We start from the raw sequence: 8,671 nt of genomic DNA on the forward strand, positions 1-8,671 counted from the left end.
CGATACAGCAGGATCTCATTGCTTATCCATTCCAAAGGCCATTGTTTGCATCTATTAACCTGAGACTCCCAGTCCACCCCACTCCCTCCCCCACCCCCTTGGCAACCACAAGTCTGTGCTCCAAGTCCATGAGTTTCTTTTCTGTGGAACGGTTTATTTGTGCTGTATCTTAGAGTCCAGATACAGGTGATGTCATATGGTATATTAGATGACCAGCTCTCAAAGGCAAGGACTGGTCTTGCTCAGCACCACATCCCCAGAACACAGGCTGACCAACATCCGGGATGTAGCTGGAAGTAAACCAAAGTCCAGTTAAGGGAGGAAGAGAGGAAGGATTGGGGGGGAGGGAGGAAAGGAAGGAAAGTGAAATCTGTCACTTTGAAATGTCGCTTGTGTTCTCTCTCCTTAGAGATTCAGACTCTCCCCCCACCTCCCGGGACCCTGGCACTTTAAGATGAAGCCCTGAGATTTTTGTTCCAGGAAAGGAAGGGCTGATACTGCAGAGAACAAAGAAGTTGCGCTCCACTTTGCTTCAGCCGGCCTTGCAAAATAAGAACCCCGTTGTGAGGCAATGTTCTCAAAAGTCAGACTTTCCAAAGAGGAAAGGCATTTTCTCTGAAGGCCTCCGGGGCTGGGTTTTTCCATCTCATGCTCCAAAGCTTGAAGGAGAGACTGTAGAGTAGAGGGTGAGGTGGGAAGGGCCGTTCCTGCTGCTCAGGAAGGGCGGACTCTCAGGGCTGGGACGTGGGTCCAGGCAGAGAGAGAAGGGAAGGGGGCGGGCCTGTGCCGATGTCCTCTCCCCTCCAGTCCCAGGGTCAAGTTTATGGACATGATCCTCAGCCCACGCCCCTCCAAGCTCAGTGTGAAGATTCCCTGGAGCATGAGGTGGGTGCCGAAGGGGGGTGCTGAGGGAGGCGCTCTGGTGGGTGGACTCCAGGCAGGTGCCCTGACCCACCCCCTCTGGCAAGACGCAGAGGAAGCAACTGAGAGTCAGCAGGTCCTGGGAGCCCAGAAGGGCAGAGCCTGATGCACCAGAGGTGACCTGGGTTGGGGAGAGGAGGCCACATGGGACCTTGGCACCAGTGCCAGGGACTTCAGCCTGTCACTCCAAAGACTAGCAAATACCAAAGTGGGATGCCCAGAGAACCGACAGCCACACTAATCCCTGGGGACACCAAAGGGACCAGGGCCGTCACCCGTGGCCCACAGGGTGAGTAATGCCCTACTTGGGGTCAGCAGAGCCTCACATAGTGCCAGTCAGACTCCATCTGGGAGAGGAGGAAGCGAGGATGCTTGAAAACTGGGCAAGAAGCCCTGCAAGAGACTCAGATCTCACCTGCCAGTGACAGAACAGCCTAATTGGGAAAATCAGCATATCTGCTGTCACAGGATTAGAGGCTGGAAAGTGAGATGAAAGTGGTTATAGACAACAAAGTAAGTTACACTTTCCTGCACGTCTGCATCATTCCGGTCTAGGGACCAAGGGAAAGATGGAATGTGGGTATTGGAACTTTCAGCATGAACTTGGTTCGTACTGTCCTTCTGGAACCTTCTCACTGGCTTGTTGCTGAGTGCTGCCAAGGGAACAAGGCTGTGGATACAGGTGGGTGGAGGGTGTGTGCTGGGAAAAGGCTGAGGAACACAGGGAGCCTGCCTCCTTCTGGCAAGGTCTTCTAGAAGCCCTGCCTGTGGGCCCCTGTCAGGTCCCTATGGTACTTGCAATGACCTGATGGGCATTTATTTTTTTCTTTTAGGAGTTAAGTTCCCCACATTGACCTTTCTCTAGATATTGTTGAAGGTACCCCAAGGAAGGCTGACGTGGCACCTCCAGGACAGGGAGCTGTGTAAGAAATGGCCTTCCTATTGCTGGGGCCACTGCTGTCCAGATGCTCAGAGCTGGGCTTGGAGAGGTCCCCTGTCACCTCCATCAGTACTGGCTGAGGTGGCCCGCAGGTGGGTTGATGGCCACCTCCCACATTGTGCCTTTCCCGAGCTGCTTCTCTTACTGGGGTTTCTCGGCTGGAAAATCTCCTCCGTGTCCAAAGGTTGGGGGGTGGTCCTGAAGTCAAAGGTCACGGTTCATTCTAGAACCATGGGATGCACCTCCAGCCTGCCCCTGCACTATAGGTGAGGAGGGTGGGCTCAGGAGCTAAGGGGACTTGCCCAAGGTCCCACAGGGTGAATGGCAGGAGCAGGACACAGATTTACTGATGCCCTGGCTCAGCCCTCCATCCCAGGCACCACCCTGCCTCTTATTCTACTTCGCCTGCCCTTGAAACCTACTCTTTCTGGCCCACGGGGAACAAATTAGTGTCCTACACAGGCCCTTCCTGAGAGCTGCCTTTCTGAGGCCAGAGGGTTTTCCGCAGTCACACATCTTTGAACTCTCGGCTACTCACGAGCGGGACAATTTGAGTGGATGTGCCAGGGCTACCCCCACATCCAGCTCTCTTTCCTCTCTGGGCACATGGGAGGACCCCACTTCCGGTGCCTGTGGCTGGAGAGACCACATGACCTGTTCTGACCAATAGGCTGTGAGAGGAAGTGACCTGCGTCACTTCCTGTCTGAAGCACATAATGGCCAGTGGGGAGACCCCCCCACCCCGCCCTAGCCTTTTTCACTCTTGCCACCGTGGCTGAGGACACTCTGTAGGTAGTATGGGTGCAAGACTGAACTGCTGCATCAGCCCGGATCCCTTGGTGGACTGTGTGAAGCAGAGTGTCCCACATGGGGACATGTAGCCCGAGGGGGAATTAAATGCATTCCATTGAGCAACTGAGTTTTTACAGTTGCTTATTACAGCAGTAGAACCCAGACTATCCTGGTGATTGCACATATGGACTGCTTAATGCAAAACCTGGTCCCTCTTCTAGAGAAATAACTACCCAGGAGTTCCCTTGTAGCTCAGCAGGTCAAAGATCAGCACTGTCACTGCAGTGGCTCGGGTTACTGCTGTGGTGCAGGTTTGATCCCTGGCCTGGGAACTTCCATATGCCACAGACGGGGCCAAAGAAAGAAGCACCCAACACTCACTTTAGTGCCGATTTTGGTGGGGAGGAGCAGTGTCCTCCTGTGTGAAGGGCCACATGAATTTATAGGAAAGGAGTTGATTTGCTTCTTATAGACAGAAAGCAAAGTGGTCCTCAGACTTCAGGGTGCCTCGGAATGATGGGGTGGGAGGGCAGGGACTGTTTCACGCAAATATGGATTCTTCCTGCTTCCGAAATCCCAGATTCTGATTCTTTAGGCTGAGCCCAGGAGTCTGTTTTTAAAGGCAGTCCTGGGGACTGCCACCTAAGGTCTTTGAGCCACAACTTCTCTAATCCTCACATATCCCTCTGGACAGACCTGGCTTTGGCCCGATTCAGACACTAGCTGTTGACTCGGAATCAAATGGTTGAAGTCTCTGAAACCCAAATGCTTCTTCTACAAAATGGAGATAATTCTACTTGCCTCCCAGGGCGGTGAGAATTCAGTCAGATAAAGGCCTTGGCAGGGAGCCTACCACAAAGTGAGTGTTTATTTAGTAAGGGTTGCTCGTTCCGATAATAGTGGTGGTGGGAATTATTCGTCAGTATTACAAAGAGAAATCTGTAAGGCTTGAATGGGGCAAAGTCCAGTGGGGGACTCGCTTCAGGAAACACAGCACATGGCCAAGTGACCCAACTCGGGGACTGGGATTCACCATCCCCTCAGGGCCTTGAGCTAATTCCTGCTGCCGTCACCAGGAGGCTCACCTGGGAGCCCTTCCTCTTGTAAGACCTGACCCAGCCTTGGGTGCAAATGCCCTCCTGGGAGAAGGGAAGGGGCGGGCAAACAGCCTGAGTCCACTACGATCATAGCACAGTGATGCGGGGCCTGTCTGCCCGTGGGTCTCTCTTCCCGCCACCTCACACTCCTGTCGGGGTTGGTGGTGCCATGTCCCCAAGTCCAGTCAAGACTGCTCACAAGCATGGGCTCTATAAACACCAGCTTCTTGTTTTTGTTTTTTGTCTTTTTAGGGCCGTACCCATGGCATATGGAAGTTCTCAGGCTAGGGGTCAAATCAGAGCGACAGCTGCTGGCTTACACCACAGCCACAGCAACTTGAGATCTGAACCGTGTCTGTGACCTACACCACAGCTCATGGCAACACTGGATCCTTAACCCAATGAGCGAGGCCAGGGATTGAACCTGTGTCCTCATGGATACTAGTCAGGTTCTTTACCACTGAGCCGCAAGGGGAACTCCGGAACATTAGCTCTTGTTGAAAGAGCCAGGATTCCCCGTCTTGCTCAAACCACATGGCATCTTAAAGGCCTCCTCTTTATGTCTAAACTTACAAGTTGTTTGTGTATTCAGCCAGGAAGGATTCCTTCCAGGTAACTGACTGTGCTTTATTTCCTCTCTCACCTCTGGGTTTCTCATGAACGGAAGCAACCTCCCCACTCTCCCTCTTGGCCTGTTGAGCTCCTACTTGTCCTTGAGGACTAGGACCTGGGGTCTCATTTCCAGGAAGCCTCTCCAGCTGGGCACATCCTCTTCTCGCCCTGCCCCTCCCCCTTTGAGCTCCCCTGACCTTGAGCCTCCATCCTGCAGGTTCTGCTGATGTCAGTTTCCCCCATGCAGGGTCTTGGCTCCCTGATGGTCAAGGGTACGTGTTTCAGCCATGCCTGGTTCTCACACGTGGTAACATGACTTGATTCCTGGTGCATGTTCATGAACATGAAGCAGTGAGTGGACCTCAACCCACAGTCTAACCTTAACAACTCAGAGATCACACACCACGCCAGCTTGCAGACGCCAGGTCCCCAGGGCCAGGAACTTGACCCTTATGTATTTGATTTTCTCCCAGGCGGAGTACTTCCTGGATGGTTGGGGGCAGTACTCAACCATGGCTGTGACTCACCAGCTAACCAGAGACTGGATACTAGATGGGAAAGGAAAAGGCATTTGCCACCCTACCTATAACTCATATGGGAGAGCCTTCCGTTGTTCAGGAGCTGGCTATCAAACTGGGGCGTGGTTTGGGCCCTTGGCTTTGACTTCTTTTCCCTGCTGCCTGACAGTGTGGACTAGAACCCCTGCAAGAAGAGAGCAGTGCACCCAGAGGGTGGCATATTCCCAGCTCCATGTCATGAGGAGTTGAGGGAGGCCGGGAGTCTGAGTTCCCCGCAGGCTCGCCAAACTTTTGCGAACTATCTTCTCACTTCTCCCAACCTCGCTTTCCTGATCATAAAACCTGGTCTAACTCACAGAGTCTGACTGGCATGGGGACTTGGATGTCTATAAAGCATGTGGGTCTATGAGCAAGTGGCTGAACATCTCTGCAGCCAAAAGCTTGGCAGGAGACTCGTAGCAGAGATCTGGGTTTTCTGTGGCTTCTATTTGCTGGCCAACCCCATGTGGCCAAGGCTTGAGAACCTGGCCTGGATTTTACCAGGCTGGTCTCAGTGAGACTGGATGCGGGGTCCATACTCACAGGTCACTGTGTAGCCTTCCCACCAACCCTCCCCCCTGTGTATCACCCAGGCCGGAGCCCATCTCATTGCTTGGTAGCCTTTGCTGTGATGTGCCAAGCTCTGTGTTGCATGGAAGTACATATATGACATGATATATGAGTTGCCCTTGGCTGCTATCACAAATGACCACAAATTGACGGGCTTTCAAAGACACAAATGAATTCTCTTATAGTTCTACAAATCCGAAGCTGGGTATAGGGTGAAAATCAAGGGATCAGATTCCTTATGGAGGGTCTAAGGAGAAGCCTTTCCTGCCTTTTCCAGCTTCTGGAGGCCACCTGAATTCTTTGCTTGTGGCCCCTTCTTTTGCCTTCAAAGCCAGACATGCGCCATCTTCCGGTCTCTCTACCCTCTCATCCCACCACCTTTTCCTCTCTTGCTCCTCTGACCCTCCTGCCTCCCTCTTTAAAATCATGACAGGCAGGGCCCGCCTGAATAATCCGAGATCATCTCCATCTCAAGGTCCTTACCTCAGTCACAGCTGTAAAGTCCTTTTTGCCTTATAAGGTGACAGATCCACAGGTCTCAGGATGTGAATGCCTTTGAGACCTCGATTCAGCCCCCTGCATGTTCTCTGCCCTGCAGGTGGAGGGGACAGGTGGCATCCCTATGTTCCAGGTCCTGGAGACTCAGATCACCCCAGTCCCAGCCTGCCTCTTGGCGACACCGCCTCCACCGGGACGCTCCAGAGAAAGGAACTTAAAGAAAGGGGGCAGGACTTAAACCACTGACCTAGTTAGCAGGGTGAAGGAATTGGGCTCCTGAGGGGTGGTGGCAAGGCATGGTTAAATTATTTAGCAGTGTGTGCGTTAGAAGACCATGATATAAAGTAGCAAATAATAAACACTAACTTCCACAATAAGGTAATAAAGTAAATAATGCATTAACGAGGTGCTGCTCTCTGCAGTCGGAGTGGCTGGGGGTAATGGAGGCCGGCAGGGCATGAGGCCATAAAGCTGCGGGCGCTGCGTAAAATTGATGCAGGGCAGGGTAGGGCTGGTGCACAGTTTCTGATGGGGAGGGGTCACCACCAAGGCCAAGGTGGCCGGGGCATCTGTCTGGAGCCCTTTCTGAGGTTTTCCATGAGGCTGCCTGGGCACGCTCACTTTGCAGTTTCTCCCTCAGCTGCCTGGGCTGACTGCTGAGCGGGGAGACACCTTGTGGTCTGTTGCACAGGTGGTTCTAGAGCCCAAAGACCTGGTTCTAGAACTCAAAGACTTGGGTTCGAAAGCTAGTACTGACATTGACTAAGCCCTGGTCTCGCCTTTTGAGAAACAGGGGCGGTGCTAACAGCATCCATCTCCTAGCATCCTAGCACTGTTGCAAGGTCAGATGGGAGCACACGTGGGGCTCCTAGCATCAGGCTCAGAAGATGACTGTTGGCACCTTGCTTGCAGCTCTTGGTCTTGTGAGAGGCTGAATGATGGCCGCCAAAGATAACCAGACCCCGGTCCCCAGAATACGTGAACTCGTTAGCTTACCTGGCAAAAGGAACCTTGTAGAGGTGATGGAGTGAAGGGTCTTGAGATGGGGAGGGTCCCTGGATTATCCCGGGGTGGGGGGGTTCCTACCTGTAATCACGCGTGTCCTTACAGAGGGAGGTAGAGGTGGATTTGACGCAGGAGAAGGCAATGTGATGACTACAGCAAGCTGCTACCCTGCCGGCTCTGCAGACAGAGGGAAGGGCCAGGAGCCCAGGAAGGCAAGGAAAGCACCTCTGGCAGGTGGAAAAGGCCAGGATGCAGATTCCCCCCCGGAGCCTCCAGAGGGAGCTCAGCTCGGCAGACGCCTTGATTTCTGCCCGTGGAAACTTTGGACTTTGGACATCTGACCTCCAGAAGCTTAAGGGACTAATACGTTGTTTTCCATTTGTTTATTTTTCATGTTTAAAAAGTTTTACTGAAGTAGAGGTGGTGTGTAATGTTGTGATCATTTCTGGGCCACGACCAAGTGATTGAGTTATCCACGTACACACGTCCATTCTTTTTCAGATTCGTTTCCCACATAGATTAGCACAGAATATTGGGTTGAGTTCCCTCTGCTATAGGGCAGGTTGTGCTCGTTTAAACCACTGCTTTTGTGGGTCATCTGTTTCCGCGGCCATGGGAAACCCACACAGGGTACATTCATGTCCCAAGTCCTGTGTGTGGAAGAGGATGCGGCAGGAATGGCCCCCGGCTGGTCCCTAGCCACTTTCGCCTCTTGGATTCACACATGCAATCTTTATTGAATATACTAAGTATGTCCCAGGCACCTTTTCTCAGTGCCAGAACTACAAAGATAAGGCAAGGGAAAGCTTCCCCCAGCACTGATAAGTTGACTATGACTCTGAAGTGACACTGACCTTGCTTACAACCCTCACTCTATTTAGCAGCATGTCTCTAGACAAAGTGTTTAGCATCTTGGGTCCTGCCAGTCTGGGGCTTTTTTTTTTTTTTTTTTTAATCTGGCGGCACCTGTGGCATGCAGAAGTTCCCAGGTCAGGAGCTGAACCTGGTCTTAGCAGTGACCCAAGCCACAGCAGTGACAATGCTGGATCCTTAGCCTGCTGGGCCACCAAGAAACTCCCAGTCTAGGCTCTTTAAAATTTTTTTGTCTTTTCTAGGGCTGCACCCGCGGCACATGGAGGTTCCCAGGCTAGGGGTCTAATCAGAGCTCTAGCCACCGGCCTACACCATAGCCACAGCAACGCGTGATCCGAGCCTCGTCTGCGAACTACACCACGGCTCATGGCAACGCTGGATCCCTAACCCACTGAGTGGGGCCAGGGATCGAACCCGAAACTTCATGGTTCCTAGTCGGATTCGTTAACCACTGAGCCACGACGGGAACTCCCTAGGTGTTTTTTACTTAATTTTATTTTATTAAAGTAGAGTTGATTTACAATGTTGCGCCAATATCTACAGCACAGCAAAGTCATCCAGTTATGTGTGTGTGTATATATATATATAATACATATAATATATATACATATAACATGTATATATGTAATATAATACATATATACCTATACAATATAATATATATAATATATGTACATATATGTGATATATGTATATATACACATAATATATAATACACATATAAAGTGTATATATATTACATCATAATACATATAATATATATATAAACATTCTTTTTCTCGTATTATCTTCCATTATGTTCTATC

General features: G+C 51.4%; 1 long non-coding RNA gene across 1 annotated transcript; it reads left to right on the top strand.

Moving 5' to 3' along the window:
• The first annotated feature begins 729 nt into the window (after positions 1-729).
• LOC125136791 (uncharacterized) lies at positions 730-7,409 on the top strand. The gene is made up of 2 exons (XR_007137229.1): positions 730-885; positions 7,098-7,409. It is a non-coding gene; the product is annotated as an uncharacterized LOC125136791 (long non-coding RNA).
• Positions 7,410-8,671: the final 1,262 nt, after the last annotated feature.

The sequence above is a fragment of the Phacochoerus africanus genome, chromosome 9 (genome assembly GCF_016906955.1).
Source record: "Phacochoerus africanus isolate WHEZ1 chromosome 9, ROS_Pafr_v1, whole genome shotgun sequence".
NCBI classification, from domain to species: domain Eukaryota; kingdom Metazoa; phylum Chordata; class Mammalia; order Artiodactyla; family Suidae; genus Phacochoerus; species Phacochoerus africanus.